The sequence below is a fragment of the Pocillopora verrucosa genome, chromosome 3 (genome assembly GCF_036669915.1).
Source record: "Pocillopora verrucosa isolate sample1 chromosome 3, ASM3666991v2, whole genome shotgun sequence".
NCBI classification, from domain to species: Eukaryota; Metazoa; Cnidaria; class Anthozoa; order Scleractinia; family Pocilloporidae; genus Pocillopora; species Pocillopora verrucosa.
In genome coordinates this window covers 20,887,178-20,911,366 of record NC_089314.1, presented here as the reverse complement: position 1 = coordinate 20,911,366, position 24,189 = coordinate 20,887,178, and the positions used below count along the sequence as shown (strand labels likewise).

The 24,189-nt window shown below is 38.6% G+C and overlaps 1 long non-coding RNA gene and 2 pseudogenes across 3 annotated transcripts; all 3 read left to right on the top strand.

Moving 5' to 3' along the window:
* The first annotated feature begins 404 nt into the window (after positions 1 to 404).
* LOC136280051 (uncharacterized) lies at positions 405 to 14,905 on the top strand. Of its 3 annotated transcripts, XR_010717113.1 has the most exons (6): positions 448 to 517; positions 10,887 to 10,992; positions 11,400 to 11,558; positions 12,210 to 12,282; positions 12,649 to 12,712; positions 13,506 to 14,905. It is a non-coding gene; the product is annotated as an uncharacterized lncRNA (long non-coding RNA). The 3 variants fall into 3 exon arrangements; XR_010717114.1 differs by lacking the exon at positions 10,887 to 10,992 and having other exon boundaries at positions 438 to 517; XR_010717115.1 differs by lacking the exons at positions 10,887 to 10,992; positions 11,400 to 11,558 and having other exon boundaries at positions 405 to 517.
* Positions 14,906 to 17,477: 2,572 nt separating this feature from the next.
* On the top strand, positions 17,478 to 18,227 carry LOC136279644 (TNF receptor-associated factor 5-like; annotated as a pseudogene).
* Positions 18,228 to 22,539: 4,312 nt separating this feature from the next.
* The window catches only part of LOC136279643 (uncharacterized), a 2,841-nt pseudogene continuing 1,191 nt past the window's right edge, over positions 22,540 to 24,189 (top strand).

Below are 24,189 nucleotides of genomic sequence, written 5' to 3'. Positions count from 1 at the left end.
GAGTGTGCACAATGGGAATATGAAGCACGCTCGCGCAATTGAATTTGATTAGACAAATTTACCAGCTATGCCATAAAGCCTCTTTAACAAAATAAATGTTTTAACGCATTATTTGGCTCCATGAAAAGCAACCTCTGCCCTTTCCTTAGGAAAAAAAAAAACTTCACTTTAAAGTACTTTCCGCGCGGTGATCTTTCCGATCACGTATTAAAATTTGGGATCAATATTTGTTTCTGGGCAACCGAGCTCGATATCGATTTGTCGTACTCGATTACCATTCCTGCTCGATAAGCAAACGACGTTTGATAATCGAGCTCGATAACTACAAGTCGAGCTCGATTGCTAATCGAGTACGATTACTAATCGAGCTCGATTAGTTATCGAGCTCGATTAGCAATCGAGCTCGATAACTAATCGAGCTCGGTTACAATACTAACGAGAAAGACTGGGAAAGAGTCAAACACTGATTGAGGAGGACGATGGCAGGTAGTGTTGTTGCAAGAACCTTGGTCATTAGGTGAGTATTTCGTAAGTTTTCGTTAAGTTTCAGAGATAGCATTCAAAGGGAAGGTGTAAAAGGAAGTGGGAGCAAATGTACTGGAAACAGAAATTTTCCCAAAGCACGAAAACCCCAGGTCAGGTGTAGTCATTTTGGGTATAGAAGGATAAACTTAAACTTAAACTTAAACTTCGCTGGAATGGGACTTAATACAGACAAGAACAAACTTTTGGTAATCCTTAGTTTATTGTAAAATGTAAAATTTTTATGGTTAACTACGCAGGGGAATACTTGTGTCACTTTTAGATAAACTTGTGTCACTTTTAGATAAACTTGTGTCACTTTTAGATGAACGTTCAGTGATATATGTATACTTTTTTAAAAACAAATAAAACAACTTCTGGTTTAGAGCAAGATTTTATAAACCATTCAACCACTGTGCAACGCAATTCCTTTCCTTCTTACCGAACTAACCAAAAGTAGCAACCTTTTAAAGCCAACTTGTATCTCGAAAACCTCGAGCTGGAGGTAATACTTCTGAGCAAAGTAATATGGGTACTAAACTGTGTTTTTCAAACTCTCATTCCTAATGACAAAACACTCAGCTGAATATTTAGGCTTACAGCTTGGGAAAAGTACTTAATTGCTTGTAAACATGAGGATTTTTGTCTGTCACTGGATGTTCCTTTGGCCTTAGCGAGTTGCAAAATGTTGAGTTGTCTCACTATTAAAATGTAGCCTTGGTGACATCTAGCCCATCTACACTGACAACTAACAAGGAATTCTGAGGCATCCAGAATTAGATCTTTACGGCTTAAGAGGCCATCTCTCTTATTTCCACCCTGCCAATTTCACCTTAAACTCTGTCAACAGAAAGACTATACTTAGGAATGAACTAAGTTAGATTTGGTTTGATTTGAAATAATTTTCTGGCTGCATTAGGGGCCATAATTATTTCACCAGTTGGTAGGGACTATCACAATATCTCGGAAATTGAATAATACGCATATTTTGTAACATTGTAAAATATTTGATTTGCATAGTTAAGCCACGACATTTATATCAGATCCCTTAACAACCTTTCTAGTTTGCTAAGAAAGTTAGAATTTCCCTCTCCATATATTTGAAAAGGCAAACTTTAACATATTCTGACCCCTATATATCAGGGAAAATTATTTTTGACATGAAATTGACCGGGTGGAAATAAGAGAGACAACCTCTTAAGTATTTCAATTTTTTTTTCTTTGTAAGAGATAGTGATGATCCTTTAGTCAAGATCTTAGCAGAAAATCCTTACAGCCTTATTGATAACTTTTTAACTCCCAGAAGTGATTGACATGTAACTTCTCCCTATTAATAACACTTATACATCATTTAGCAAACAGGTGATGAGAATACTCAAACTTATCAGGTAGAAGTTGTCATCTTGATCAAAACACCAAATTCTTGTAACTAATACACAAGGAAATATGCAGCAGCGAGAAAGGAGAATTAACAATCAGATCTTGGGAGTCAAAGGGTTAAGATTCTGGACTCAGTCAACATACTTACTGCCTAAATATAACAGAGGCATTGTGTAATGGATCTTAACTGAACTGAATGAACACAACTTTATAGGGAATAACTTTCTTAAAAAACTTAAGGGCTATGATTAATCGTTTGACCCCTATGAGTGACTAGCATCAAACTTCTCCTTACAACATCACCCCTGAATTACACATTCAGGTAACAAAAACAAAGGAAATGTTCACCAGCTTAAGACACTCTTGATTGTTAAACTAATTTTTGTTGTTAACACTTGGGAAATGTATAAAGACTGGTATTGAGAATATCCCCTCCTGATGTTAGGGTGTAAAGGGTTAACAGTGCACTTTCTGAATGAATGTAGACATTGTTGTACTGTAGGCTGTGTTGTGTTCATTCAACATTAACCCTCTACACTCTAACATCAGTATGCACACTCTCCATACTGTACTTACACATTTACACAGGTGCTGACAAGGAGAGTTTGTTTAATAATTAAGAACTTCTCCAGTTGGTGATCATTTCCTAGACTCTCATGACCTTATGTGTGATTGAAGGATGATATTGTCAGGAGAAATTAGATTCTAGTCACTCTTAGGGATTGAAGGGTTAAGTAGGAAATAGTAAGTTAATGGTACAGTGGAACCTTGATTTAACGAACCTCTATACAACGAAGTTCTTGATATGACAAACAATACTTCTGTTTCAGCCCAGCTAAAGTTACAGTAATATAAATGCCACAGAACCTCGATATAACAAACCCTAAATATAGCCAACCAATGTCTCCAGCCCCTTGGCACTCTATTAAATCAAGTTTCCACTGTACATGTTATCTATTTCTATATACTACTTGAAATGAAAAGGTGGAGAATAAAGTTGTGTACCTTTACACATAGCCAGTATATCAAACAAAAAAAAACCCTTAAATTATAATAGAATATCATTTAATGGCTTACACTTGTGAACTTATGGTTAGGTGAGGTACATATAAAATGAATTTAGTAGTAATTTTGGATCTGCCTTTGTCTCGGTATGATCAAGTTTACTGGTAGTACTGATCACGAGTGATGGTACACAACTTATTTCTAGTGTTTGGCATCTTCCCTTTTTCTCTTTCCCTTTCGATTCCTGTGAGATCTTTGGTCCTTTCTCTTTTTTTTCTCCATCCTGGCTCCTTCATCTTTCTTTTCATGGTCATCATCTTTTGTTTCCATGTGAAAAAAGGTGAAAAAATGAGAGATTAGTTGAATGTTGTAATGTGCTCACTGGAATAAAGGCAAAAATGAGGGTTTTTCATGTGTAGATACTAACAACTGATGATAAAAATAACAAACTAAGGGGCTTGTTGGAAATATTTTGGGATGTACCCTCAAATAAAATTAACAAACAATTTAAATGTTTTTGGTAATTCACTGGAAGAAACAGGTACCTCACTGTGCTTCATCATGGCACAAACATTGCACAAGGAAGTTTGATAAAGAAGAAGAGTTATTATGAGTAAGAGTTATTAAGACTAATTATGAAGTTGGTGGTGTTAACATTGGTCATCATAATCTATTTACTTTTGTGTTTACCTTTCATTGTCTCTGAGAGTTCCTCTTCATCTGAGGGGTAGTTTCCTTTGAATGACACCTGCAATGAAACATAGGCAGAGGGTAGTATGCCACTCATGGGATGAGTGGCATATCACCCTCGTGTAGGTGCCGCTGGGAAGTATTATCCAGAGAGTTTAAATAATCTAATGGCCCATTTATGAACACTTTCATACAATTTGGACTCCTTAGGGTTGAGGAGGTGGGAGGGGTTGGGTCCGAGACGAGTCTACAGAAAAATAATGGCTTTGAGGGGGAACCATCCCCCTAAATCAAATGTTGGAAGGAGGGAGGTCACACTAAATATCTCAGTAATTGTAGAGTTTTGTATCCTATTTATGTGAAACTACATGTTCAAAAATCAACAAAAAGTATATACATGACAGTTTCCATCCCAACAATTTTCAAAGTATCTGAGTAACTGTAGAGTTTACATGATTTTACACTATTTAGATAACACTACATGTTCAAAAATAAACAAAAAGTATATGCATGACTGTTTCCATCCCAACAATTTTCAAAGTATCTGAGTAACTGTAGAGTTTACATGATTTTACACTATTTAGATAACACTACATGTTCAAAAATAAACAAAAAGTATATGCATGACTGTTTCCATCCCAACAATTTTCAAAGTATCTGAGTAACTGTAGAGTTTACATGATTTTACACTATTTAGATAACACTACATGTTCAAAAATAAACAAAAAGTATATGCATGACTGTTTCCATCCCAACAATTTTCAAAGTATCTCAGTATTTGTAGAGTTTACATGATTTCATACTATTTTGATATATCTACATGTTCAGAAACAAACAAAAAGTATAGAAACATGCTTCTGCTCATATAATTATACATCCTCTGCATTTGCATGACTTTTCATCCCAACAATTTTTAAAGTATCTTAGCAATTGTGGATTTTACATGGATTTTGTACTGTTTTCCCAACAATTTTTAAAGTATCTTAGCAATTGTGGATTTTACATGGATTTTGTACTGTTTAGATAACACTACATGTACTATATGCTTTTGTCAGCTTAATAATATGTGTTCTGCACTTATATGGCTGTTTACATCACAACAATTTTCAAAGCTAGGTACTCTTATAAAAAGACATTTTATCGGGTTAGATGTGCGCAATATCCCTCATCTTTAGCATTGTCAAGCTCTTCCTCACTGTTGTGCATCTGTGAGAGTTGCTTTTGTACTTCTCATCTATGCCATACTCTTCAGGATACATGAAGGAGTACTCTTAATCTCTGACTTCTTGAGGTTTGAGGTAGTTTGACCCTCTTGGCATTACTGAAATGGTATCTTCATAAGAGCTGTGCGAGGTACGTCACATCTTGACTTTATTGCTAAGTTCTTGCCTGATATTTGTGGTAGTTCTGCTTTCTTGGCATAACTGAAATGATATCTTCACAAGAGCTGTGCGAGGTATGTCACATCTTGACCAAACAGCAAGCAAAAAACTCTCAACATCTACTCTCTTTCAGGGACGGCAAGGCAAGGAGGGTGCAGTAAACATATTGGAAGATTATTACCCAGCAGGTTTCCGCCTCAATTACTTTGTTCTAGTAACATGTCGATTTCGAACCTTTTCTTTTTCCTTTCGATTTTCGATAGTTTTCTTTATTACTTCTTCTCTTTCTGATGTGGTGTCTTCGCAGATTTCTTGAATATGCTTCAATAATTTTGGCTTCTCTCTCCAAGTGTCTGTATCCTGTGTTGCATTTAACATCCTGAACTCGACACACTTCATCTGCTCTGCAAGAAGTGAGGAAATTGTTATCCTTGCCTCAAAATTGAAAAGCAAGGGATCATGAAGGCAACATGTGTGGTTGATAACCTCCAGCATATCAAGGTGATGCAGTTCAATAAGAAGAAAAGAGCAGAGCAGCCAAAGGAGAACAAAAAAGAAACCACCACAAAAACACAGGAAAAAGTCTCCCTGATTATGCTGGGAAAGATTGGTTTGAAGAATGTACAGGTAAACAATTTTGCAAGAGGGGGTAAAGTGCCTCAAGAAACATTGACTTGACTAACATATCTACAACACTAAGAACTACACAGTGGAGGTTTTTGCAAGGTATTGGCTTTTCCAAATGAATCCTGAAGGCCCTGGTTTGCAAACACAACTGAAGGAAAGAGATTTAACATGTAAACAATCCTTGCAAGACAGTGAAAACCCCAACATAGCTGAAGATAAGTAGAGCAAAGTGAAAGCCATACAAATAGTAACAATGAGAATGACAATGATTCCATCAACTCTGGAGAGGAAGATAACTCCACAAATGATGTCCTTCTTGCTTTTATCAATAACTAGAGAACAAGTTGAAAGGCCAGCTGCAACACACCCAGGAAGATTAAAAGGACCCATAAGAAATTGAGTCATAAATCATTTGATTCTTAACTTTTTTAATCCTGGAACAGTGAAGAAATCTCACAGCTAACAAACCCAAATTACTTTTCAAATTAATGTCTGAAGAATGAGTTATGATGAACAAAAAATAAAAATAATAAAGCACACTGCAGAATACATGAGTGGACTAAGGGGACAAGGAAGGCTGGGGGGTGGGGCAATTCATCAGGAAAAAAGCTTTACATTGTAGGGAATAACCATAGCAAAAAATGACATTTGTCATGAAGTATCCGATTAGGTATTAATATTAACCACAAATTAAAAACATCAGGTTAGAGTTAAGGTTAGGGGATACTTCATAACAGTTTTTTGGGATGAGGAGAAAGGTAAGGGGACAACGTATAGAGCTTACTGTCTAGCTGGATTTTGAAAAAAAAAATTAAGAATACATAAGAAGAGCCTGGTCAAAGAATACCAGGATATCTAAGGATACCAGGTCGCACTGGACACTTCTCACGAAGAGCTGGTCAACAGTGGCCCCGGAGGGATTACAAAGGGGAATGATCTAAGGATACCAGGTCCAACTGGACACTTCTCACGAAGAGCTGGTCAACAGTGGCCCCGGAGGGATTACAAAGGGGAATGATCTAAGGATACCAGGTCCAACTGGACACTTCTCACGAAGAGCTGGTCAACAGTGGCCCGGAGGGATTACGAAGGGGAATGATCTAAGGATACCAGGTCCAACTGGACACTTCTCACGAAGAGCTGGTCAACAGTGGCCCCGGAGGGATTACAAAGGGGAATGATCTAAGGATACCAGGTCCAACTGGACACTTCTCACGAAGAGCTGGTCAACAGTGGCCCGGAGGGATTACGAAGGGGAATGATCTAAGGATACCAGGTCCAACTGGACACTTCTCACGAAGAGCTGGTCAACAGTGGCCCCGGAGGGATTACAAAGGGGAATGATCTAAGGATACCAGGTCCAACTGGACACTTCTCACGAAGAGCTGGTCAACAGTGGCCCCGAGGGATTACAAAGGGGAATGATCTAAGGATACCAGGTCGCACTGGACACTTCTCACGAAGAGCTGGTCAACAGTGGCCCGGAGGGATTACAAAGGGGAATGATCTAAGGAAACCAGGTCCAACTGGACACTTCTCACGAAGAGCTGGTCAACAGTGGCCCGGAGGGATTACGAAGGGGAATGATCTAAGGATACCAGGTCCAACTGGACACTTCTCACGAAGAGCTGGTCAACAGTGGCCCCGGAGGGATTACGAAGGGGAATGATCTAAGGATACCGGGTCCAACTGGACACTTCTCACGAAGAGCTGGTCAACAGTGGCCCCGGAGGGAATACAAAGGGGAATGATCTAAGGATACCAGGTCCAACTGGACACTTCTCACGAAGAGCTGGTCAACAGTGGCCCCGGAGGGATTACAAGGGGGAATGATCTAAGGATACCAGGTCCAACTGGACACTTCTCACGAAGAGCTGGTCAACAGTGGCCCCGGAGGGATTACAAAGGGGAATGATCTAAGGGTACCAGGTCGCACTGGACACTTCTCACGAAGAGCTGGTCAACAGTGGCCCCGGAGGGATTACAAAGGGGAGTGATCTAAGGATACCAGGTCCAACTGGACACTTCTCACGAAGAGCTGGTCAACAGTGGCCCTGGAGGGATTACAAAGGGGAATGATCTAAGGATACCAGGTCCAACTGGACACTTCTCACGAAGAGCTGGTCAACAGTGGCCCGGAGGGATTACGAAGGGGAATGATCTAAGGATACCAGGTCCAACTGGACACTTCTCACGAAGAGCTGGTCAACAGTGGCCCGGAGGGATTACGAAGGGGAATGATCTAAGGATACCAGGTCCAACTGGACACTTCTCACGAAGAGCTGGTCAACAGTGGCCCTGGAGGGATTACAAAGGGGAATGATCAAAGGATACCAGGTCGCACTGGACACTTCTCACGAAGAGCTGGTCAACAGTGGCCCCAGAGGGATTACAAGGGGGATGATCTAAGGATACCAGGTCCAACTGGACACTTCTCACGAAGAGCTGGTCAACAGTGGCCCCGGAGGGATTACAAAGGGGAATGATCTAAGGATACCAGGTCGCACTGGACACTTCTCACGAAGAGCTGGTCAACAGTGGCCCGGAGGGATTACGAAGGGGAATGATCTAAGGATACCAGGTCGCACTGGACACTTCTCACGAAGAGCTGGTCAACAGTGGCCCCGGAGGGATTACGAAGGGGAATGATCTAAGGATACCAGGTCCAACTGGACACTTCTCACGAAGAGCTGGTCAACAGTGGCCCCGGAGGGATTACAAAGGGGAATGATCTAAGGATACCAGGTCCAACTGGACACTTCTCACGAAGAGCTGGTCAACAGTGGCCCGGAGGGATTACGAAGGGGAATGATCTAAGGATACCAGGTCCAACTGGACACTTCTCACGAAGAGCTGGTCAACAGTGGCCCCGGAGGGATTATGAAGGGGAATGATCTAAGGATACCAGGTCCAACTGGACACGGCTCACGAAGAGCCGGATCAACAGTGGCCCCAGAGGGATTACGAAGGGGAATGATCTAAGGATACCAGGTCACACTGGACAGGGCTTAGGAAGAGCTGGTCAACAGTGGCCCTGGAGGTATTAGGAAAGGGGAATATTGTAAGGATACCAGATCAATGTTAAAATAAGTACAGTTACAAATAAAACACAGAGTCATCATTTAACCCTTTAACTCCCAGGAGTGATTAACCTCTAACTTCTCCCTATAATATTCCTTCATGATCTAGCTAACAAGTAATGAGAATACCTAAACTTATCAGGTAGATGTTGTTACGTTGATTTAAAAACACCAAATTCTCACAAGTGGTTTATAAGGAAATGTGTAGCAACGAGAGGGGAGAATTCGTAATCAGATCTCTGGAGTTAAAGGGTTCAGATCTGAAATCGAGAATTAAACCTCTATTTTTTAATTTATGACTTTTGCACCTACCAGTGACTGCTCCAAGTTAGTCATCTCTTCAGTGTTCTGAAAATTTGTCAAAAAAAAAACAAATTAGACCATAGCAATGAAAGTGTCTGTCACGAAGACACATAAAATAACTTATTATGCTACCCCAGCTGACGCTGTTTTTAAGTGTTTAATAATTTTAGAGAATTTACATAAGTAAGAGTTAAATCATCTTTAGAACTAAATGTGTTTTGAATGGGAATGCGTTATTTTAAGACATTGAAAAAATTAAAGTGGGTTTTGATTGAAACATACCCTCTCTAAAAGGTCCAGGACTTCGTCCCCTTGTAGATGATCAGAGTGCCTCACCACTTCCCTTCCTCGCTGTAGTGTGAAGTGGAGCGGTACTTCAACAAGCGAACCAATCCAGTCATAGACTTCCTGTTTATTGTTTTCATATAACCAAAAAAAGAAAACATGCATCACTTACTATCACCACCATCATCATGTAGCAAATATTATATTATATTCTTACCTGGAAAAAGGCATTTTTCTCAAAAGCCCTGGAGAACTTTTTTCCATTGTTGATATGGATGCCAATGGTTGTTCCACCACCATTAGTTGGTGGTGCTGTCACCCTCCCCCTGCGTTGAGCCCTTGTTTGCTGTAAAGACAAATATTATTATGATGGATATTATTACGACAGATAAGGCACATCACAGTGCGCACAATTATAAAATAAACATATGTGGGTATAGTTATTTAAATAGAAAATCACTGTATACAATTGACATAACTAGATTATGAATTAGTTGAGATAAATAACAAGGGTATATTTCATTCTTAATTTTTTCAAACCTTACATGAACCTAAGCTTAAGAGTTGAGAGAAAGCTGGACACAGTGCACCCAATTATAAAACAAGCAGGCTTGCTTAGGTATATTTAAATGGAAAGTCACTGTATACTCTTGACATAACATTAGATTATTAATTTTTTGAGATAACTAATAGAGGACATGTCATTCTTAATTTTTCCAAACCTTATATGTATCTAAAACTTAAGAGTAGAGAGAAAGCAGATGGTAACTTACAGAAGTTTCATCCTGATTGTTTACGGTATTGTTGGAGCTGGTTCCCAGGGAGCTGCTAGCAATGTTAGTGCTATTGCTGGGGCTGGACTGTAATGCCTGTTATGAAAATTAAAGTGTTCTAATGGGTATATTAGGGAGTAAAATTAAAATAATGTGATTTTGTAAGTGTATCCTTTCAAATTGAATTCTAAATTAGGGGATATTGTGTACCTGGTACTGTAGCTCTTGACTTTGTCTTTGTTTCCGCCAGTCATCCAACTTTTTCCTGTTGAAAGAAGTACCTGTGTCAGTACCTTTCATTCCCATTTTTTAAGTTTTAATAATCATTTTAATTGTGAATACATAAATAGCTGAAAAGTTTCAATCCATACCGTTCATCCCTCATTGCGGAATATAGAGCCTGTGCTCTGCCAATGGACTCTTGAAGGCCCGCACAATCCAAGTTTGATTCTTGTAAGGTACAAGGTGCAAAACATGTTGGTGTTAAAAAGACTAATAGATTGAAGCTATTCTTGTTGTAGGTATGATTATTGAAGACTTCGCAGAGATTCTTTCAGAGGAAATTTTGTATTTGTTGCACATGGAAGTTAGAAAAAAAGAAAATGTCTTTGAGACATCCACATTCCTTTTTTTGTTTGTTGTTTGTTTGTTTTTTTTGTGCATCATAAACAATCAATGGATAATCAGACTACTAGTGAAGGAAACAGAGGAGCTAGCAAATTATTCTACCCCAGTCATGACCTTAATGACAAATGATACACTTTAAAAAATGAAAGGTGTCATTCATATAATCACAATATAGATTTCAAATTTCAAATTTTTCATGTTTACCCTCAAAGATTTCCACGCACTGTGGCATGTTTCTGCTATGACATGGGGCCAGAACAAATACAACAATGCCAGGGCTTTGTGAAACGCCATATTTTACTCTCACTGCAATTAAAGGTACAATTACTCTTGTGCTAATAATAACATCTGCAAAATCATCTTGATATATCGACAATAACAACAGTGATAACTATGATAATTATAATTATTACAATAATACTCCAAAAAAAAAAACTAATTAAAATTAACACTTGGGTGCATTTGCTTTTGCATTCTGAGCTAAAGACTAGGTTTAGCTACCTTTCTGGGCTTCATGGCTGCTGTCTTTGGCAATCCAGAAGTAAATATGTGGGCTGTTTGCCACAGTGTTGAGCATGCTTGAAAAAGTAAATACAGAGAAGGTTAATAAACATCAAATACACCTGAGTTAAACAAATGTGGAGGCAGAGTAGGCAGAGAAAAATCAATGAGGAAACAAAAGCAAACACATTAGTGTACTAACCTAACCAATCTTCTCTTGCTAGCAAGAGGACAGCTGAAGGGCAAAAGCACAGCCACCATTATACGACCATCCTCTGTTCCTTGCCATGTGAACTAAGATAACAAGAGAAACAGTTCAGTAAGATATGTGCATGAACATGAGTGTACTATTTGAATTGTTTACAGCTATTTTCCCACAGCAGGTAATCAAAGGGAGAAACGGGTTTTATTTGACAGATTAGTTTGTAGCTCTTGGTTTTTTTTTTTTTTAACATGCAAACTTTCTTTTTTTCTTGCCAATCAAAGGGTAGGGTATGAGCGTGATTGTGATCACATCTCATTCTATGTGGGTTTTTCCTACATACTGATAAACAAGCTAATTACCTCTTCAAAAGAGTGGATCAGAAATGAAATGGCTGTGCTTTGCCCTCTGTCCTCTAAAATATTGATACATTGCAGCACCTCAGTGGTCCTGCTATGAACACCTTCACCTATGGGTAACCATGAGGAAAGTGATTTAGTGATGTATGAATGTATTCAGTAGCATTATACACTACCTGTGCTTTCATTGCTCAGTTTGTCATATACTATCGGAGGTAAACTCATCACAATCATACCTGTTATCACTCCTGATGTTGAAAAATCATCAGTGACATAGCCATCTAGAAAGACAAAATAATAATTAAAACAGGTATACTAGTTCATTGATAAAGAATAATGTAAATGACAATTTCTAGTCTTATTAAGCTAAATGACTGGGGCATTGTGGTTGCTAGGATATGACCTCCCAAAGTACTGACACAGAGATGCATTCGCTTTGGTAAAAATGGTTCTTGTAATCTTTCTCACAACAGATGCATGGCAAAAAAGGAAGATAGCATGGTACAGGCATTAAGGAAATTGTTATCCATTTAGTGAGACATCAAGGTGAGCTTACAGAGTCTAGCCTCTTCTGAGTAAACTATCACTTCTGCAAAAAAGAAAAAGAAAAGATAGGAATTACTTTGATGTAATAGGTGATAATGTCACAAATCATTATTTCCTTTACCTGCAGGATGATACAGATTCATCACTAATTTTCATATGTAGTTGTGCCTTTATAAGTCCATTATTTATGAGTTTCTTGAGTGATGTGACTCAGATTAGTAGGTGTTTTTTTTCATTAAATATACATATGGCTAACTGGAACTGGAACGAATAGCTATGGGTTACTAAAAAAGTGCTTCCTTAATCTACAGTTTTGACTTACTTGAACATCCTTTTACTCACCATTAATGTCATCTTCTGAGTCAGATGATACAACAGATGGTCCTGCATTGTGGCCTAACCAAGGAAAAGGTGCAGACATGAAGATCAGGTCCATGTCAGAATTGTGAAAGTTCTTTAAATTAACTTAAGGTTACTTTCCACTTTCAGGGGTGTCGTTCATGAAAACACTTGTTTTTATGCTAGTTTCGTATAAATTCTTGCAAACTTTACATCAGAAGAAAGCTTAATGACAGCAGTTTACAATAAAAATACGATTTAAATGAGTTTTCCTCTTGGGAGTGTTATAAGCCAGCTAGACGAGAAACGACTAAGTGTTCTCTTATTGAATTTATTGAGTATCTTCATCAAGATCAATTGAAACTGTAATTGCACCAACTCACCGCCATGGTTTGAATCTGACTCATCTGACAAGTCTGAGCTCTCATCTGTTGAGTAACATTTGATTTAAATTATAATCGCCTTATATACACCCATATACACATTTAGAACACCAATACAAAAAGTAAATTGAAAAAGTAAGACAAAACTGGGGTCATACCAGATGTTGATCCTCTTGCATTTGCAGTTGCCATTGCTGTCAGATATCTTCGTGTAGAAGCTATGATGTCAAAAGCAATTCAGATTACACATAACATTCAGAATTAAATTAGAACTTGTCATATTTCTTTGATTTTCATCGAGGCAGGATAAGATATACTCACTGAAAATAACTTCACTTGTCTAGTCAGTAAATTGAATTACAAATGGAAAGACAAAGTCTAAGCTGTTGGTAGTATAAACCGATACCTTTCAACTCAGACTTGTAATTAGCAATATTTTCAAATTTTTGTGAAAGATCTGAAAAGCTTAATTTCAAACAGTGACAAAATTTTTTTTTTCAGTTACCTCCATCAACTGGCAAAGGCATCAGATCCAGTGAAGTGGATGTGGAGGGTTGAGCAACTGGCAGTGTAGATATAAGGCTGCTTGAAGATGGGGACAGCAAAGTGGCCCGTGATGATGTAGATGTTAAGGTGGCAGTGGATAGAGATGTGGGTGGCAAAGTGACTGTGGATGATAGAGATGTTGAAGTGGTTGTAGATGTTGATGGTAAATTGACTGTGAATGATAAAGATGTCGGTGGTAAAATGACTGTGGATAATGAAGATGTTGAAGTGGCTGTAGATGTTGCTGGTACAGGTGCTATGGACGACGAAGATGTTGAAGTAGCTGTTGATAATGAAAGTGCTGAAGAGGTTCCAGATGTTAGTGGCAAACTGACTGTGGACAATGAAGTGGATGTTGAAGTGGATGTAGATGATGAAGTGGAAGATGACAAAGCTGTGGTGAAAGAACAGTTTATGCATGTACATGTTGTGATCAAATGTCGTCATAAATTTGATACATTAGACTGGAAATGGGCCTATAGAAGATTCTCACAAGTGTTTGTGGATACATTGTATATGACATATAAACCTTCAACCTTTCAATTGTTTAATGTCAAGGTATGCATTTTGATTTAGCCAGCCTCTGTTACTCGGTTAATATTTGGAAAAATGCAATAGTCATGCACATCACTATTTCTAGGGTGATGAGATAACAAATGACCAATTTCTTCTAAAAGTTCTACTTAGTATCTGGAGGTTTATTATTTTCCTATTAATTTGTGATAGAAGTTGCAAGGCTGCAGGGAAAGTCACCTTACTAAGATAAGTAAGTAAAGTATCAAGTAAAAAGATAAGTTTCATAGAAAACTGGTTATAAATTAGACTATGCTTATTCAAGACATGCTCCATTTGAAGAGAACAGTTTAAATAGTATGCACTTGTAAGGTTTAGTTGATGTAAGTAACACTTTAAATGTAAACAGACCTTGACTTGGTAGAAATATAAAGATCTTTTTCCTTCTACTTCCACCAAAGTGGTCCATGAGCTGCACACCACTTTGAAGGCCAGTTGCCACTGTCCTCATTGCATGCCCTCTTGCATATGATGTAATTATTTCCAAGCTAGTGTAATAAAGTAATGACAGAAAGGTGATTGTAGTTACCCACACTAACCTTTTTCTGTTAAATTGAATTTAACTGTGAATTTATTTCTGTAAGGTGCATGCAAATATACATTAATTTTGAATTCACATTTGCTTTTAGTGGCATTTGCTCTAGATTGACATAGATTGTAGCAACGACAGAAATATTGCATAGTATGTCATGAAAAAAAGTATTGTAGGTTTAAATAATTCAATGTGTACTGGAACAAGGAAGGTTATTATCTTAGATGTCTAGACAGCTGTTGTTAATACAATTGGCCAACATTTCATTTAATTTTTTGTTGTTGTTGATTTGTTTTTGTTTTTTTTGTTTACTTCATCTGGATCGACCAACGATATTCGATGTTTCTTTAGATAATCAAAATTCAACTTGAAAGCGAGACTAAGAGGACAGCAACAAAGGAAATCAAGAAATATCCCTTTCCAGTTTCTCTAAACCTCGCTTTCATGGAGAATTTTGATCTATCGAAAAAAAGCTTAATCGGGTTAGCGTGAATCATGAATTTGAGCATGACCTTCACACGAACAGAAAACGACAAAAAGTAAATCCTACACAATTCCACACCTCTTTTGTAAACTTTGCATTAAACTGATGGAACGTTAGGAAAATTTGTAACTAATTCCACACAATAATACAAATGACTGGATGAAGACAACAAAAAGACGGATATGTGCGCTGTTAGCCACTTGTCATTTATGTCCGATGCTTATCCTGTCTACTGGCGACAGCTTCTCAATGTTGCAAGACATCTAAAGGAAGATTTTAGCAACCTTAGTTTTCTCTCATCCACGTTTACATCCAATCTTGCCCCTTTTCGGCATTTCGCTGCTTTTATTACGGTACTTTTCACTCTTTTCTCTGAAACCATTTTCTACCCTACGATACAGATTATGAAGGCAGCAGCACTTACCTGCTAAGGTCTTTTCCTGTAAGGGGAGGAAATGCTCTCACCAGTAAGTCTCCGATTTGGGAAGAGCTGTCGTTCTTTGTAAACGATATATCAGAAATCCGCTTGGCGGTAGCGAGCCTGCCCAGCTCAGTCTTGTTTGGCACGCTTCTGTGCCGTTTATCCAAAAAGACAACAGTTCTTTGGAAAGCGCGCTTGCTATGGTTCATCTCGTGGAGTTAAACACTTAATCTAAAATGCTTAACTCCTTGCTGCACTAATATTCCCAAGGATGACGCGAAACCACGCCGAAAATGAAACTGACCGACGTGTATACGTATTAATAAAAGGCTTTTGTTTCGTGGCACACCCATGTCACCTAGGCCTGTCACTACGGGACATTTATATTGATAGTTAAACAATATTAGGATCGTTTTGCCGCAAATGCGCTAAGCGCACCCTTTTATTCGTTTAATTGTTCTTTAATTCCATGAAACGGGCAAGTTACCCTTTTCCAGGAAATGATGTCCCACACACACATACACACACACACTCGCACATGCAGAATGGAAACTTGATTGTTTGAACAGGGAACTTGACCCTGGGTAACTGTCATTTCGCGGATCGATTGTTGCCAGATCAGTATCAATTGTTATTGATGAATACGTGTCAAATTGTCCAGGAAATACACATTTCCCATTGAGGTTCACAAGGTTATAAACATCGTTTACTTATCAGTTAGTCTTGGTTCTTTCACTAAAAGCAAACTTTGCTTGGATTAGATCACTTCGCTGCTTTATTCATTGCCAGATTCGCTATGTCTAATGAGCATTTTGAGTTTACTTCTCCTCCCGGAGCGCTATTCAACTGTTCTGTATGGTAAGTCTTTTTTGTTTTGTGATGATTTTTATCTTTCAGCAACTGATCGTTTTCGCTGTCACCCATCGAGAGAGAGATCTTCAGTGGAGTAGTTAAGAAATTTAAATGTCATAGGAGATAGGTTAAGGAAGAACTTTTTTAATTTTTAGGTCTCTTTGTTTTCCCAAACTTAAGATATTCGTCGAAATGTTTTGCGCAAATTTACAGAGCCTAGTATCGAGTCGCAATTGTCGTGGGTGTATCTTTGGTTCACCAACATTGCCGCTGAAAAATAGTGCAAAAAATCTGGAATTTACTTGGCTATCTAGCCCACCGATTATCTAAACTGAAACAACAAACATGTACGAAAGCACTTTTTCTAACACTTAATTTCCTAAAAAGGCTTAAAAGTCGACAGATAAGTCTATATTTTTCGACAACGCAGAGCTGTATGCCAAGCATCCACCATAACTCTGAACTTCAAATTGCGCTGGTTTCCAAACCCAGCTTGAAGATGTCAGGTGAAAATCTGCAATAAAGCAAGGCTTAACCTGACATTTAAGGAGAACGACCGACAGCATTCAGAGCATTCATAAGGCAGAAGTTCTTTTTAACTGTGGAACTATCTTCGCATTTCCTGGGAAAAGAGATCATAAGCGAAATTGTAATTTTCTTTTGGCAAAAGGACGAGATGTTTAAATATTAACGCTAGGAAAATCATTAACGCACACTTGCTTACTTCTGTGATCGAGCTGTACTAAATAGTTTATACTTCAGCAGTTGTCTTTCTGAGAGGAGAGAAATGTTGCTCATCCCTCAGGAATTTGACCAATTAGACGAAATAGTAATTTGTCAAATAACAGATTTACGTTCTGCGTTTGTTTTGACTCTGAGTTATGAATCATTGTTCCATAGTTAAATTCCACTTTCCTTCGACAACTTTTACAATTGTAGCTGTTTGAACTGAATTCCTTGCTAGCAGGGGCCTCTTTGAAGGAATTACTTGACTTATCAATACTAGTTTTGTAAGGAAATGTACTAAACTCTCTTGATTATCTTTTACTTTGAAGCCTATCGACAATGGTTAAGCCTGTCACTCTGGCATGTGGGCATTCGGGCTGTCGACACTGCCTCGCGACACTCATAGGCATTGAGACTTTCCCCAAATGCCCACTTTGTAAAGCACCGATCGGAACAGACGTTAAACCTCCACGTCAATGTCGCACTCGACGATATCATTGGAGACTTTAATGTCAAGTGTAATAAGAGCGGCTGTCTATGGAAAGGAAAATTTCACGAGCACGAGCAGCACTTGAAAAGGTGTGGAAAATTTCAAACGGCGTGTGCCAATGATGGCTGTGGAGAGATGGTGGCAAGGGAGAGGATGGCAGCACACACTGCGCAATGTGCAAAGCACAAACTCCCTTGCCAGCAATGCGGTAGAAAAATTACCAGGGAATCTTTCGAGGAGCATACTGCTTCCCTTTGCTCAAATAAGAGGGTACTGTGCCCACTAAGCTGCGGAACAAGCCTTCCACGGTAAGATATTGTCGGTTTAATTAAGAATCAACAGTCAAATGGTTATTTAAGGCCAACAAAAATATCCAAAAGTTTCACTAGCCAGCTCATCCCTAGTCCTTATTTTGATTATTTTGCAGGCTCCACTTAACACTGCACTTAAGCGAGTGCTCAGAAAGAGCGGTCCGCTGTGCGGTGACTGGCTGCACTGCCATAATAAAGCAGAAGAACATGCCACAAGCACTCGACAAAATGCAGCCGCCACCCACAGTGTTCTGCAGGAAGGGGAGGTCCAGCGTCTGCGGGGCCTAATGCATTTCAAGGTGAGACGCTAGAATTATAAAAATAATGAGAAAAGATATCACATGAACATGAACTGAACATTCGGTTTCCATTTCAGAGAGCCAAACCGAGATGGATTTTGAAAGAAAGAGGAGTGTTCTCCTTCCGCTGGAGGGGAGAGAAATGGAATAACGTGAAGGGGTCACACCTATTCAGCACTGAGTACAGGTGCCCGAATGGGAACAGGTGGAGGGCGCATATACGATTTGCAGGACTTTCCTTGGAACTGGTGTCCGCAGTGACGGCAGTGGTAGTAGGAACGAGGTTAGGGACTCATCTTTGTAATTAAGGATAGATTCTCGCTCTGGAACGCAGTACAGAGGATAAATGATCGCTGCTGATAAGCCAAAGTACTTGCATTTAGCTGGCGGTATTTTACAACGACCAGTCAATATCGTAATTTTTCCATACAGGAGTTAGGAAATCTAAAACCATGTCTCCGAACCTAAAAACTGTTAAAAAGAAAATCAACTTTATCATGATTCACCACAAATCATTAATGACTTTTACGCTTTATGTCTACAGAATAGTAATTGATGCCTGATTCCTGCGAGGAGAAGGTTTTCCCTTTCCCGGCGAAGGAGATAAAGGAGGGGAAGTAGCAGCAAATATCCCGCGCTGTGAACTGGATCACATGGACCCAGAAGATATTATGATTGTCAAGTTTGTCTTGACATATTATCTTTTAAAAGAAGACAAGTAATTTTCCATTTATTAGCTAGGAGAGGTATCGAGGTCGCAAATGATAACGCAAAAAATGGAAATCGTTTTATGCACTAGAACAAAAGGCAATATGATAAGCACAGAACAAACTAACCATGAAATTTAAGAATTATTTTTGAATGGAAAACATTTTTCAGTACTTTCTCATTGAGATCTTCCGCTTTTTTTGCTGTATGTAATACCTCTCTTAGCACTTATCTGGAACATTACTTAACTAGAAAAGATCTCTTTCACGCAGTTGTTAAGATAGAAGCGTGCCGTTGATGTGCAAAGCGTTGTTGTATTTAGGGTTAGTAACGATTGAGGAATTGAAAAAATAAAGAGTCCTGGAAGCTAACTAACTTTTGAGTTTTCAGTCAACCTCCAGTTTAGTTTAGTTTATCTACATTTGAAAAATACCTCTAGGAAACAGAAGTACACTTACAGGAAAAATGTTTAAGATAAAAACGTTATGGAAGGAAAGATAGCTACGAGGACAAATATTGAAAGCGATACAAAAAATGTTTAGGTTTTTTAAGTCAAATATGTTTTTTTAAGAATTATGGGAAACACACTCGTCAATTTCCCCCTCTTCAGTATGAGTAAGCTCGATTTGTTTCGTTTTGCTGCGCTGTGTTTTCACGTGATAATAAATGATTTGACAAATGCATTTTTCCCCGTTATCTGAACACCCTTGTCCCACTGTCGCAGACGGTCTAACCGGTTTGGTTACAGATCAAAGGCATCCCACACCACATAAAAGCCGACAACGCAGCCTCGCACCAACCCAGTCTGACACGAATTTGAATTTGTTAAAAAAAAAAAAAAACATAAAAAAAAACAAAGTAAAACGAATAAAAACCCTGCCCTGCATAACATGAATTAAAAATAGTTTTTTCCTTAACGAAGACTAGTGGGCAGCACAAAGAAAGACGTATTGTTGTAGTTTCTCCTTTATTCCAACACGTGTCGCCTCTAGCATTGGAGAGAATATAACTACACATTCGTTAACCTCAGTTTACTTTCCAATGTAAGTGAATCATAGCTGAAAAATCCTGTAAACGGATGTTATAAAAAAAAACCGCCTCAATCTATTGCGCGTTATTGTATTTTGGGGGCCATACGATAAGTGCTTATTGCGGTGAATCAATAAACAAAGACTTTGTTTCTTCATAACTTTTTTTTAATTAGGAAGGAAGGTTGGTGAGATCAACCAATTTATCCTTATCCCTACAGATGTTTACATGAAATGCCTTAATTTACTGAGCGTTGTTGTAGTTTAGGAGCCGTGCGGTTAGCGCCAATTGTTGTTACTCAATAAACAAAGACTTTGTTTCCTCACAACTTGTTGTTAATTAAGAAAAAATGATCGGTGAGTTCAACAGATTTGATCGGGTAAATTTTCTACCATTGGAAATACAAAAAGCTAGCCTAGCACACGCAGATAATATTTACACCAATACAAATATATCTTCGATCCTACATGGGAGTACATAACAACCCAATGTTTTTATGAATAAACCTAAATTGTTAGTAATCGTCGTTATAAATGTAATTACAAACTGTTCTGTTTCTGGTAATATCAACTAAGTTGAAATTATAAATTGGCCACCGTAAAGAGTTCAAAAGCTGACGTTTCGAGCGTTAGCCCTTCATTAGTCCTGATGTAGAGCTAAGGCTCGAAACGTCAGCTTTTGAACTTTTTAGGTGGCCAATTTACAATTTCAACTTAGTTGATATTATCAAATCACCTTGTTACCCCCACTGACGCAGTACCAGAGTTTTCTTTAGAAATTTCCCCCCTTTGTTTCTGGTCGGTAATGACGACGCAAAACAAACTTCCCCATTATAACAAAGGATGAAAAAAAAATCACACTTACCTTCCAAAAGGCACTGATGAGGACGTCGCAAGTTTAAACAATAGGCTGTTTTACCTTGCGCTTAGAACTGCTTTAATTGCTTTTGTTACCGCTGAGGTCACCCTAAGGGGTTTTATTCATTTGTTTCTAAACAACCGTGTGGAAAAAAGATACTTCGCATAAGTGTGATGTAGTCAATTACAAAATAAGAAACTCACAAAATCATCGAAATTTAGACCCGTTTCTCGCTATTGCTAGCTGACTAGACTCCAACAAGGAGAAGAAAATAATAAGTCCTTACGTCAGTATGCAGCTTTAGAGCAAGGCCTCACGATAAAGTTTTTTAAACGGTAGTGGTCAAAAACGTTAATAGTAAATATATTTTTGGTAACCACCGTAAGGGAAAAAAACCTAACCGTTAGCCGTAAAGTGGCCACAATTTTATCCTTTAAACTTACCAGCCATCACCCCATTGGAACCCTCCACTATTTGGTACATCTTTTTATTACTGTTGTTCATTTATTATTTCTTTTTGAAAGCTCAACCTCAATCAACGCCGGTAGGCCGGTTGCCGAACACTGTTGCAACGGCACGAAGTTAACGCGTCATCGTTTAAACTCCATAAAAATCCAACCCACACTTAAAATGGGACTAATTCGGTAATCACCTTGGCCTATTGAAGAGATTAAAATGACGGCTTTATCCAAAGATGGCAGGCTTTAAATTGTGAACGAAGGTATCGTTTTTTTTAACCGCACGAGATAGTAAAGTAATTATTTCGTACAATTCCTCTCCGCTTAAAGAACTGAGTATATGCCCAAAATTCGCATTTCCATTTCAATTATAATGAATTATTTTTAGTTTGTGCGCACAAATATTGCAACTTCTCCTTTTTAGTGGGCACGGTCAATTTAAATAAACGTCATCTTTTTTTTTTTTTTTTTTTTAACGCAGCTACCATCTTAACCGCGGGGCTGACATAAATGTATTTCGTATTTAAGTGAAGAACAACAACGGGGAAAGGTGCTTTTCGGAGATAACCTATAAGGGAACTTGCTATCGATTACTAGCTTTAGTCCCTCTTTCATCGGGCGTGTGCATTGGCACAAACGTCCTTTAATCTATCTCCTTTTCAACTTATATAGTAACAACTTTTACATGCGTCTGCATGCCGCCTACATAAAACTGTCCATATAAGTTGCAAGTGTTCATAGCACAATTTGGATTTTTACTTGACTGCTACGTGATAAATACACCGACTTTAAAAAAAAAAACCTCAAAACAACACTAAAAGTACCGTGGGTTACAATAATAATTATCGACGTACTTAAGGTGTTTTAGAACGCACTTTTCCCATTCGATGTAGGAGACCTCTTTGATGTTAATTCAAAACTTCTAGAAGCAAGAGCATCCACCATAAAAGTCCGCATCTATACGCGTCTATATATTCAGTGGAGAAGAATGCTTAAACCGGCCATTTTAATTTGTTCAAAAACGATAAAGGGTCTTTCCTTAACAATACTGTACAGGCGCTGCTGGAGGATGCATAAAAGAAAGAAGCGTGAGATCAAACAGTTTTTTCGAGGAGTTCCCCAGAGTGCCACTTTGTAAACTCCTGCAGAAGGTTTATTTCTTCTCTGCTGAGGACTTCCCAGCGACGAATTTCCAGGTACCTGGATTTAAATACAAGCTTGATAAGAAAATTAGTTGGCGCTTACAGGATGGCTGCCCAAGAAACCTTCAGGACAGGCCAATCACGCCCTTTGGACTGGTGTAAGATGCGACGAGAGTAAATTCAACAACTAATCAAAGCTAAAATCACTATTTTTTCAAGTATATACTAACACGGGAAATAGCGTCGTAGATCGCCTGCACTCGGCCTGCACTCAAACTTTGAACATCCTTTGCTAATCGCCTCCGAGCACTTGCCCACTATTGGCACACAAAAATTATGGCAACCATTTATAGCAGAAATAAATGAGTTTAAAAAAATCACCTTTTTGTGCCATATTAAATTACTGATATATTATATACTAGGCAAATGTTCACCTCCAATCATTTCAATATTTTTGAAATATAAATATTTTCATAACCTGTTCCTTAATTTTCTGGAACATGTGGTTCGCAAGCCGAAGTAGGTGGGAATGTGACAACAAAAAGCACTCAGGGCGCTTTAATATCAAAATTATTCATACAGGTGAATGATAATTACACATAGCTGGGATAAGCCCTAAAGCAAAATATTAATGGGACAAAAATCATCCATCTGAAATATATATTTTTTCATTATTTCAGAACAACTGGGGAAGACGTGCACAAAGGGTACACATGGGTTTTTGGGATTGTTACGACACAACTTTTACCTGCAAAACGCTACTTCGATGAAGTGGAAAGACGAGATATGGCCACCCTCCATCCCATCATTTCAAGGTGTGTTCTCCCTGGAACCGAAGTGCACTCGAATGACTTGGCCTCCTACCGGCAAACGGACCAAAGAATTAACAACATAAGTGCACATCAATGATTGTCCACCGACTCAACTTCGTTTGACCCAGTCACTATGGGGTTGACACCCAAGAAATCGAATCACTGCTTTGAACAGTTTTAAAATTGGGCCAGAAAGACACTCACCATCGTCCACTTACGCCGGAGGATAAGGAGGGAAGACCTTGCAGTCCCTACTCGACGAGCAAATGTGGGCCGTCCCCGGTTGGCGAGCCTGGGAACCGCTCAGCAATCCATGCAGACACCTTTTTTGGCCGTTTGTAGCCCATCAATATCCTTAGTTTTTTTTGGATAACTCCGGTTTTTTTGTAATACGCTACGTGTTTTTACTTTTTCAGTTTTTGTGGAGAGACAGGTAAATTAAACCAATTAAAGCTTCTGGTCCATGACTATGGTTGAATAGGTTTTACATAGGTTAGGTCTACTGACCCACAACTGGATCCAGAAAGAGTTTTCCTAACGTAAAACGACGTATTGTTTTAAACATTTAATGCGATTTGTTCAACTTGAATGTTTTAACTTCATTATGAAAAACCGACCTTTTCGAAATTCCCCCCCGAGTGTTTGATTTTTTCTTGTAAACACTTTTTTTTGGACGGGGCATGATAAGGTTCTTACCGACTATAGCAACACTCATCTAACAGCGTTGCATTTCTTGTGTTTTTTTCTGCGCGTCGATTTGACAATTATGATCAATGCCAAAAAAAAAAAGAAAAAAAACCAGTTGTTATAATTCATTTTCATAGAATAGAGGCACAGCTCTGTTTGGGGGGGGGGAATTTGGTGAGTAGAAAAATAACCGTTTGTTTTCAACAGCACCCTGCGAAAGTGGGGGGGTCCGGGGCTTTGATCTTGGAAGTATTTAA